Here is a 12,282-nt window from a genome sequence, read left to right on the forward strand (position 1 = left end):
CTCCAGGAGCAGAGCTTCTCCTCTCTGCTGGAGACCCGCTGGAGGGAAGGGAGGCACGGGAGAACCAGGACTGAGAGGGGCAGACTGTCAGACCCTGCTGTAGTAAATGAGACGTTTTCTAAAGGGAGTCTGGTGCTCAGAGACACTACCACTGTAGTCCACAGGGACCAGAATCAACACTAAATGATAGTTCCTCATAGTGACAGTAACGGCGGTGCGTTCACTAATAACAGCTGGAGGTCAAAAGTCTCACTATTGATGTTGTGCACCAATAACAGCCTGATAACGGTTAAACAATGTGCACCAATAACAGCCTGATAACGGTTAAACAATGTGCACTAATAACAGCCTGATAACTGTTAAACAATGTGCACCAATAACAGCCTGATAACGGTTAAACAATGTGCACTAATAACAGCCTGACAACGGTTAAACAATGTGCACTAATAACAGCCTGACAACAGTTAAACAATGTGCACCAATAACAGCCTGATAACGGTTAAACAATGTGCACCAATAACAGCCAGATAACTGTTAAACAATGTGCACCAATAACAGCCTGATAACTGTTAAACAATGTGCACCAATAACAGCCTGATAACTGTTAAACAATGTGCACCAATAATAGCCTGATAACGGTTAAACAATGTGCACCAATAACAGCCTGATAACTGTTAAACAATGTGCACCAATAACAGCTAGATAACTGTTAAACAATGTGCACCAATAACAGCCTGATAACGGTTAAACAATGTGCACCAATAACAGCCAGATAACTGTCAAACAATGTGCACCAATAACAGCCTGATAACTGTTAAACAATGTGCACCAATAACAGCCTGATAACGGTTAAATAATGTGCACCAATAACAGCCAGATAACGGTTAAACAATGTGCACCAATAACAGCCTGATAACTGTTAAACAATGTGCACCAATAACAGCCAGATAACTGTTAAACAATGTGCACCAATAACAGCCAGATAACTGTTAAACAATGTGCACCAATAACAGCCTGATAACTGTTAAACAATGTGCACCAATAACAGCCAGATAACTGTCAAACAATGTGCACCAATAACAGCCTGATAACGGTTAAACAATGTGCACCAATAACAGCCTGATAACTGTTAAACAATGTGCACCAATAACAGCCTGATAACTGTTAAACAATGTGCACCAATAACAGCCAGATAACTGTTAAACAATATAGCAGCGTGCAAAAGACAGATTTCAAGGACAATAAAGTTTATCTATCAAAACACCGTCTGCAGCTGTAGTCAACATCTGTTCACCCTGAAGAGCCCAAAACACTTGAAACGTTGTCCTGCTGCTCTAATAATACACAGAATAATAATAATTATTCATAATAATGAATGTGTGTTTGTCATATTTCTGCATGTTTCTAAATGATCTCAGTGATCTATGATAATCAATTATATGAATCATGAAAAACAAACTGCTAATGTTAAACGTATCACATATTAGCGTGCTAACCTTCATCAGTTACACAACAGCTGCAGTTTAAACATTTAGTGATCTCTAAATTCAATATGTGATAATATGAATATCACAACGTTATTATAGCGATGAATTAACAGATATTAAAGTGTCCTCAGATCTGGAGGAAATTATTCATTAAATAAATTATTACCAACATTCTTTTACGGATAAATTGAACATTTAATTAAAGACAAAAAAATAATTGTTATATTTCAAAGTCAGTCTTTGTGTTCAAGTCGACATCCTGAAGATTCTAATACGTTAATATGGCAAATACACCAAAAATAACATGATTCAATTTGAATATAATGCCAAAAATATTGGTGTCAAACTGATTTTATTATTTTCATCAACATATTGAGTTATTGAGCCTCTAAACATCTATTGGTTGTTCATCAGGCAACACATCCAGAGAAGAACTGAACGTCCACAAAACCTTTTTTGAAATGTGCATTAAAAACACAGCTCGTGTCAACAGGAAACTAAATCTAATCTGATCAAACGTCTCATTTGATAAATCATTTTCCACATATTCAAACAAACAAACATCCATCCAACATAGAAACATAGAAACACAATAAAACAACGAAGTGAATCACATTGAAGCTTGACGGAGATAAAAACACGAAAACTTCTGATTTGAAGCTGAATTTGGATCATTTTACACATTTTATGAAGCATTAAAGCTGCTGAAGGTCCATTAAAAATAAAAACACATCACAACACCTGTAGAGACAAATAAAGATCATAAAGAGTACCGTGGTCCACACACACACACACACACACACACACACACACACACACACACACAGAAGGACTGAGGTGGTCCAGGTCCAGAACTAAACCAGAACCACAGAAACTGTCAGAAACCATCAGAGAGCTGTGATACAACCTGAGAGGAAGACTCGGTCCGCTGAGGAGGAGGAGGAGGAGGAGGAAGAGGAGCAACACTAAGCTGCTGTTTAAAATAACTCTTTCACTAATCTGATCCCAGAGCAGCTGCACGAGCCGCTCTGCTGCCTGATCCGGGACCACGGAGCTGATCCAGGACCCGCTCCCTAACAGGACCAACCCGGGACAAACTGATCCAGGAGCAGCTCTCCAACATCCCATAATAGTCTGTCTCTCTCCTCATTAACACTTCAAGGCTGCTGCTGAATTATGGATCCGGATCAACAAGAGATCAGACGAGGTGGTCACGTGACGCCATTGTACCGGTTGCTTGTGTGGTTGCTGAGGAGCGAGCGTCATGGCAACCGGTCTCGAGCCCCCTCAGGACCCGGATCGATGACGCACTGATGATGTCATCGATTTATTGATTACGAAGACCTAATCAATTAATAGACTGATGACATCATAAAACCATCAAAATATAAAACCAATCTGAAAACTATCAATAAATCATAAAATATTCATTTTGATCGATTACACTTTTAATTTAGCACAAATATTATAAATAAAATATATATTAAAAACTGAGTTTTGTCCTGATGGTGTTTAAATCGATATAATAATAATAATACATTTATTATAAATGTATCAAATAATCATTGAATATTGAATACAACGCAATTAATCAAGTGATGAATATGATTAATGTCAGTGTCAAAGGAAAACTTTGATTTAGTCTGTTTTTATGAAAATGACTTTTAATAACAATCACATCACGTTATTAAATTATTTAAAAGCTTTTAGAACTTTTCACAGGTTTTTATTTTTGACTTTTCTTGATATTTTCATGAACAAAGATTCAGATGAATCAATAACAATATTGTTTGTTCCTTTTTGAATAAAAAAAGGTTAAAAACGTAACGTGTTCATCAGCAGCTCGACTCCATCAAACAAGTCAATAACTGATCAATAACCCATCAATAACCGATCAATAACCCATCAATAACCCATCAATAACCCATCAATAACCCATCAATAATTGATCAATAACCCATCAATAACCGATCAATAACCCATCAATAACCCATCAATAACCCATCAATAACCCATCAATAACCGATCAATAACCCATCAATAACCCATCAATAACCCATCAATAACCCATCAATAATTGATCAATAACCCATCAATAACCCATCAATAACCCATCAATAACCCATCAATAATTGATCAATAACCCATCAATAACCCATCAATAATTGATCAATAACCCATCAATAACTGATCAGAATCAGAGTCAGAATCAGAACCGTTTATTGCTATGATATGTTGAACATACAAGGAATTTGACATGACGGGAGGTGCAGAACATTTAACAATTAAGGAATTAGGTAGGAATTTTTCCTGGGGATGAGAATCAGTGGGGGTCAATAACTGATCAATAACTGGTCAATAACTGATCAATAACTGGTCAATAACTGATCAATAACTGATCAATAACTGGTCAATAACTGATCAATAACTGATCAATAACTTCAGATCAATATGAAGATGCTCAAACATAAATAATATATAAATCACATTCTGATGTTTAGAATCTGAGCAGCAGAGTTGGAGACTTTTAGTCCCAGAAACACTTGAGCCTACATTTCCCATAATGCACCTGGATGGTGTCCCTGAAGACATCACGATGACGTCAGGAGGAGGAACAAACATGACTAATTCATTAAAAGGTGACTTTCTGTGACGCGTCCTCGTTAACATGAGGTGTTCTTCTTCTTCTTCTGTGGTTGTGGACAGAGCGTCTTCCTTGTTGGTGTTTCTTAAACGAGGCGACAGATTAGCTGGAAGAGGATTAAAAGATCAGCAGCCGAGTGACGATGCCTTCACTGACCCGTCAGGCTATTTAAAACCAGCTGCACTGCGTTACTGTACCTGAAGTACTACACTTAAGTACTACACTCAAGTACTACCACAAGAACTACACTCAAGTACTGCGTTTATGTTGCTTTATACTTCTACTCCACTACATCTACTTAAATGAGTTACTCATTCCCATATAAAAAATATCTAGTAAAAATACAACATTTCCCTCTGGATTGAAGTGAAGTAGAAGTATAAAGTAGTGTAAAATGTAAATACTCAAGTAAAGTATAAGTACCTGAAAACTGTGTTTAGCTACAGTACTTATTTACTGGCCACTGATTGGCTCTTGGCTGCTTGAGAGACGACATGTTGCATTTTCTTTTGTTGTCTGAAATTAGAGCCCAGCGAGGAGCAGCTGGATTATTCATAAGGATTATTTGTATCTGTTGTTTCATAAAGTGATGGATTGTGTTGACATCTGAAATGATAATGATGATAATCTGTAGAGACGTTGGCCTCTCATGGTGATAAAACAGACTCTGTCTGATGTGTTAAATACATTCATTCCTCCATGTTAGATTCCCCTTAAATAATGTCGGCTTCCAGTTGCAACAAGGCGAGATTAGGCACCGTGGCCCCACGTCAGGCTCCGGGGCCCGGGGCCATTACTGAACGAGCTCAGGGCCCCCGAGGCTTCACCTACAGAATTACACTCAAAGAGACACAAAACAACTACAAAGAGACATACAAATACTACAAAGAGACGCAAAACAACTACAAAGAGACACAAAACAACTACAAAGAGACACAAAACAACTACAAAGAGACACACAAAACAACTACAAAGAGACACACAAATACTACAAAGAGACACAAAACAACTACAAAGAGACACAAAACAACTACAAAGAGACATACAAATACTACAAAGAGACGCAAAACAACTACAAAGAGACGCAAAACAACTACAAAGAGACACAAAACAACTACAAAGAGACACAAAACAACTACAAAGAGACACAAAACAACTACAAAGAGACGTTCAGGTGAAGCTTGACGTCCGTAGATAAAGATAAAGGATCTGGGTTAACCTGTTCCTTTCACAGAGATGAAAACTGATCCAGGACCAGGTGAGATATCAGCTTTCAGAGCGAGACGACAAATAAACTAATTAGGTTCAGTCAGTGGAGACGAATGTGATCAACACATCTGATCAGGACAGATTCTCTGCTGACAATAATACTACTGATACTACTAATGAATACTTGTCTTTTCTTCTTTAGCTGCTAAATGTCTGAAGACTTTGGTGTTGCTGCCCTCTGCTGGTGGGAGACGGTGCTTCAGCTGTGGTTTGGTTTCTGACTCCACAAAAGATTTAAATCATTAATCCTCATTATATATCATTAATCCTCATTAATCCTCATTATATATCATTGATCCTCATTAATCCTCATTATATATCATTAATCCTCATTATATATCATTAATCCTCATTATATATCATTAATCCTCATTAATCCTCATTATATATCATTATATATCATTAATCCTCATTATATATCATTAATCCTCACTATATATCATTAATCCTCATTATATATCATTAATCCTCATTATATATCATCAATCCTCATTATATATCATTATATATCATTAATCCTCATTATATATCATTAATCCTCACTATATATCATTAATCCTCATTATATATCATTAATCCTCATTAATCCTCATTATATATCATTAATCCTCATTAGTCATGATTAATCCTCATTAATCCTCATTAGTCAATGTCTGTGTTCAGCCGTGGTGGGCCGTGCATTTTATACCTGGGCCTTCTGTGCTGTCCTGCAGCTGAAACACCTCCTAATAATCTCATGATGCCCACTGACCAATCACAGCGCACGCTGCACCTCACTGCAGAGCTGCTCCTGCAAACTGAGCTGCACGTAATGCTGACGTAGCTGTAGGCCAGCTAGCAGCTCTGACACGTCAAAGAATACGCCCAACATGTCAAACTAAAGATCTGATTGGTTGAACACTATGACAATCAACAACATCGTCCCCATTCACTTAACCTGCACATGGATTCACTGGTGAGTCTGCAGGCCTGGGGCCTCTCTTCTACCTAGAGACACAGAGGTGAACTCTGATTGGATAAAAGCTCTACTTAAAACAAGCTGCACTGAAGCAGAGCAGCTGAGGAGCACAGTAGCTGTGCAATGAGAGCATCAGATAATGGGAAACATCATTTATATAAATTATGATACATGTAGTGTATTTAAGAAACATTATTAAATTATGAAGTGGCTCTAACTTTGTGATTCTGTTTAGGCCAGCAGAGAAGATGTTTGACCTGTGACCTGAGCTTTTTTCTTCCTTCCTTCCTGACCGCCCACCTTTTACTCCTCCATCACACCTCCTCCTCCTCCTCCTCCTCGTCTTCTTTCCTGCTGCTGTTGCCTTTTACTTCACAACTCTTTTCAGCTGCTCCTTCTGCTCCTTAATAGCAGGAGAAGCTCTTTGTTATTATTCCTCCTCTGGTCTCTCCTTTTTCCTTCTTTATGTCAACACTAAATCTCCTGCTCCTCCTTTGTTCCTTTGTTTCATCATGTCCTCACCCTGCACCTCCTCATGGTCCTCCTCCTGCTGAGCTCCTAATCGTTTTCCCCGACCCGGCAAATCCTTTTCTTTTCCTTCCTCCTCCTCCTCCTCCTCCTCCTCCTCCTCCTCCTCCTCCTCCTCCTCCTCTTCATCCTCCCTATGACCTCCCACACTCTTTTTACTACTCGTGTCTCTCCTCGTCCTCCTTATAGACCTTGTACTCCTCCAGCTCTTCATCTTCCTCCTCCTCCTCCTCCCTGAGAGCCAGAGTCCCTCCTGGACCAGACTATTTATAGAAACAGGGCAAGTGAGTGACAAAGATAGCTCAGGAAATGGGTCTGTGTAATCTCTGGTTCCACACACACACACACACACACACACACACACACACACACGAAGTACCAAAATACTACTTTAAAGGGTCAGTTCACTCAAATGATGAAACATACATTTTTATCTGTCGTGTTTTGAAGACATCCAAAGCCGGTTAGCGTTAGCTAACACCAGCTAATTATGGGTAAACCAGCTGAGGCATTTAGCTCCACCCCCTTGTGTCACTTCCTATCTATGAAAACAAGACATCTGATCACAATCCATCCAAAAGGTGTTGAGATGTTTCACTCGGCAGTGAAGGATAGAAGTGTGTACAATAGAAACAGCAGAATTCTTCTAATGACATTTCTATTGTTGTAAAAGACTGCAGCCAAACTCAAAGTCCACTAAAGAGCTTTTTCTGTAGAACACCAACAACACAGTGACTTCATCAGAGGATGGAGGTATGAAATGATCTATTGTTTGTACATACAGGTGAGGTTTATTTCACAATGCTTCCTTCCTTTGTTGGAACCCTTTGATCTCAGGCAGCTGATACGATGTGTCACTCAGGATTCTGTTAGTGAGCAGATCAACGTCATGTGATTCATCATGATGGAGAACATCAGCCACAACACACACCCATCCTGAAGATCACACCAAGTACATAACCTGCTGATATTTAACATCAACATCACACAGAGCAGAGAAAACTAAACTCAGGATCAGAATACAACAACAAGAGACGACAAATAATTAATCAGACGACATCTAAAGTTACAAACGGGATCCTGATCAACTCTTTCAGGCGTTACTACAAAGTGGACACAGAAAGTCTCAGAGTACCTGAACAGGTAGAGAACAGAGTACCTGAACAGGTAGAGAACAGAGTACCTGAACAGGTAGCGAACAGAGTACCTGAACAGGTAGAGAACAGAGTACCTGAACAGGTAGTGAACAGAGTACCTGAGCATGTGGAGTACAGAGTCTGCTGATCTAATGAGAGATCTGTGTGCAGTCTAAGACACTCGACTCAGTCAGTGATGTCATCTGATCACCTGTCAAAGGTGAAAGACCTGCTGTGACATCACTGATGGGGGGCGTGGCCTGTCTCAGACTGAAGGGGCCTCAGTGAAACAAAAGAAGACCAGGAGTCCATTACACACTGTAACATATGATCCAGTGTGTGTGTGTGTGTGTGTGTGTGTGTGTGTGTGTGTGTGTGTGTGTGTGTGTGTGTGTGTGTGTGTGTGTGTGTGTGTGTGTGTGTGTGTGTGTGTGTGTGTGTGTGTGTGTGTGTGTGTGACCAACAGGTTAATAACTTCTAACAAACTGAGAGTTGACCAGATGTTTCTTCAGACCAGATGTTGTTAGCTGGTCAGTTCCAGCTGTGGCTCCATGACCAACAACACATCCTTTAATTCATTGGATGGTCATTAAATCACCTCGGGGCTTTAAGGGTTAAAGGGTTCAACACTTTTTAGTCATTGTAAAGAAAATAAGTATGTTTTATATATTTTGGAAGCAAAGGAAGAGAAACCTTTCTAAAAGTCTAAAAACATGTTTTTTATGAATGAGGTTTGGTTGCTGATAGTTATACAGAATGTACAGAATCCTCGCTCGTATCTAATGAGGAAGTTGTATTCATATGATATAAACAAAAGATCATTTTAGTGACTTGGTGAGTGTGTTAACATTTAATATGTGAACACTGGGAACCACGACTGGGAACGAGCAGAAACAACTGGGATGAATATTTAAAGTGTGTCTGATCGTGTTCATCATTAAAGGATTCAGACCTGCTGCAACATTTAAGAGAAGTTGAATGTTTGTGATGAACTGAAAGATGAAGTGTTCCTTTATGTGTTGATGATGAATGTTTGTGATAAACTGAAAGATGAAGTGTTCCTTTATGTGTTGATGTTGAATGTTTGTGATAAACTGAAGGATGAAGTGTTCCTTTATGTTTTGATGTTGAATGTTTGTGATAAACTGAAGGATGAAGTGTTCCTTTATGTGTTGATGATGAATGTTTGTGATAAACTGAAGGATGAAGTGTTCCTTTATGTGTTGATGTTGAATGTTTGTGATAAACTGAAGGATGAAGTGTTCCTTTATGTGTTGATGTTGAATGTTTGTGATAAACTGAAGGATGAAGTGTTCCTTTATGTGTTGATGTTGAATGTTTGTGATAAACTGAAGGACGAAGTGTTCCTTTATGTGTTGATGGTGAATGTTTGTGATAAACTGAAGGATGAAGTGTTCCTTTATGTGTTGATGTTGAATGTTTGTGATAAACTGAAGGATGAAGTGTTCCTTTATGTGTTGATGTTGAATGTTTGTGATAAACTGAAGGATGAAGTGTTCCTTTATGAGTTGATGTTGAATGTTTGTGATAAACTGAAGGACGAAGTGTTCCTTTATGTGTTGATGATGAATGTTTGTGATAAACTGAAGGATGAAGTGTTCCTTTATGTGTTGATGATGAATGTTTGTGATAAACTGAAGGATGAAGTGTTCCTTCATGTGTTGATGTTGAATGTTTGTGATAAACTGAAGGATGAAGTGTTCCTTTATGTGTTGATGATGAATGTTTGTGATAAACTGAAAGATGAAGTGTTCCTTTATGTGTTGATGTTGAATGTTTGTGATAAACTGAAGGATGAAGTGTTCTTTTATGTGTTGATGATGAATGTTTGTGATAAACTGAAGGATGAAGTGTTCCTTTATGTGTTGATGTTGAATGTTTGTGATAAACTGAAGGATGAAGTGTTCCTTTATGTGTTGATGTTGAATGTTTGTGATAAACTGAAGGATGAAGTGTTGATGTTGGTAAGGTTTTGAATCCAGTACCTTTCTTAGTGGAGTATTTTTACACTGTGGTATTAGTACTTTACTGCAGTAAAGGACCTAAGTACTTCTTGTACTACTGATATTTAAAAAGAAAAACTGACAGCCTGTGAAAAATAAAAAGATTTTCTCTTTGTTTTCTCATTTAAAGCCCTTCACTATTTCCTCCTTCTTCTCCTCTTCCTCCTCCTCCTCCTTTTCCTCCTCCCCCTCCTTCAGATTGAATATTCTCCTCCTGAGTGAGGTTTTCCCATCAGGCTCTAAAAGTGTCTTTAATGAATTGCTCTTCATCACCAGCTGATATAATTAGAGTTGATGAGACTTTAATCTGCACTCGTTACGTACCGTGAATAAAGATCTGTGGTGGGAGAAGTATTCAGATCCTTTACTGAAGTAAAAGTACCACAAACTACATTGGGTGGACAGAGTACACACATGTACTAAAATTACTTCTGAGAATGAATAAAATGATATTTTATGATATATCATATACCTACGTAACGAAGAAATTCTGGGCAAATGTCATCATGGAAGCTATTTTACTCACTCAAAACACAGTTATACACAAAGTAATACAATAAACTACAAGTGGTACCACAATTTCACGTATTTTTTGCCAGGACACGGCGAGCTATGTTCTCCGTTACCAATACCAACCAAAAGCTACAGCACTTTCACGGACAATCCATCACATAGCATGAGCATTACACACTGAATCCAACCATAGTTTCCAAATGTCTCTCCTTGAAACCATTAAAAAGTTACACTCCATAAGCCACAGAAGAACACACAGCAAAACATTTCTGTGTGCACGTATGATGAAGAGGTAGTCGTTTTCATTTTCGGTGAATGGGTTTTTACGCTTGGGGGCGCGCGCCACGGTTTTGGATTTTTAGTGGCTAAACATTCTGTCAATCAACTCAAAGATCGAGCCACTACCTTCTTGACACTCTTCCGCATTCAACGAGGTGTCATAGGCGAAAATACGCCAATTATAGGCTGTGTGAGGTTGTAGTCTGTAAAACTGGAATTCAGACGGGGGTGAGCCATGTTTTACAGGTTTATATAGGGCCCAGGCTCTCAAAATGATGCCAAACTGCTGTTTTGGATAGATTGAACACTATTAGTGATAAAACAAGTGAAATATATAATTATATAGTATATCAAATTAGAATGGAACAGCTTTAACAGCTGGTTCCAAAATGAGAATTTGGCTTGACCCTGCCTGAATTCTCCGTACTGAAACCTCTATAACTTTGGCATGCTTCACTTTATCAAAGCCAATTCTTTTTTAAATTACTGCTGACATGTTGTGCTATGATTTGGGAGAGGTTAGGCCTTCATCTGCATTATTTCAAATCAATAGCATCAATAAAAGTGCTTTTTTTTTCAGGCGAACCTGAACATTTTCAATTTTAGCTGTGTGTTATCTTCATTCAGCATTTACCAGTAACATATACACTGATATGTACACATCTTAACAAATCTCACAAGTGTTAGTGTTATTATGCCATTAAAATTTTTCAAATAGACCTTGTAGTTAGAGAGATACACTCCTTTCTGTATGGGTGTGTAATTTTTGAGCAGAGGCCTAAAAATAGGGTTAGGGATTAAGAGGTTAAATAAGTAAATGGCCATTAACACATTCAATATGTGCTCATTTTCCTACATTTCTTAAACATAAATATGAATATTGGACAAAACCAGGTTCAAAATTCTTTCTATCATAATATTGACATATTAGAGTCAAAAGTTTTTACAATGAGAGTTATATATATGTATATATATATACATATATATCTTTGTATCACTCGATAAATCATAAAACACTGTTAAAAGTATAAATAGAATGGAGAAAATGGATGAATTTCCTCCATGTTTTTATGAATAAAATGTTGTATAAGTGAGGTTTATACAACATTTACAACAACTACTGAAGTGATTTATCATCAGAGTCCGAGAAATAGAAAGTAGAAGTACTCAAGGTAAGTACAAGTATCTCGCACCCTCGCACACTCACTCACTCACACACTCACACACTCACACACTCACACACACACACTGACACTCACTCACACACACACACTCACACACACACACACTGACACTCACTCACACACACACACTCACTCACACCCTCGCACACTCACTCACTCACACACTCACACACTCACACACACACACACACACTCGCACACTCACACTCACTCACACACACACACACTCGCACACTCACTCACTCACACACTCATACACA

The 12,282-nt window shown here is 38.3% G+C and overlaps 1 protein-coding gene across 1 annotated transcript in view; it reads right to left on the bottom strand.

Annotated features, from left to right (window-relative positions):
• Positions 1–12,282, bottom strand: part of dgkzb (diacylglycerol kinase, zeta b) — a gene marked incomplete at its 5' end in the record, with an annotated part of 45,903 nt that overhangs the window by 32,867 nt on the left and 754 nt on the right. The window lies entirely within an intron of this gene.

Source organism: Pholis gunnellus, assembly GCF_910591455.1.
Source record: "Pholis gunnellus genome assembly, chromosome: 7".
Taxonomy (NCBI): Eukaryota; Metazoa; Chordata; class Actinopteri; order Perciformes; family Pholidae; genus Pholis; species Pholis gunnellus.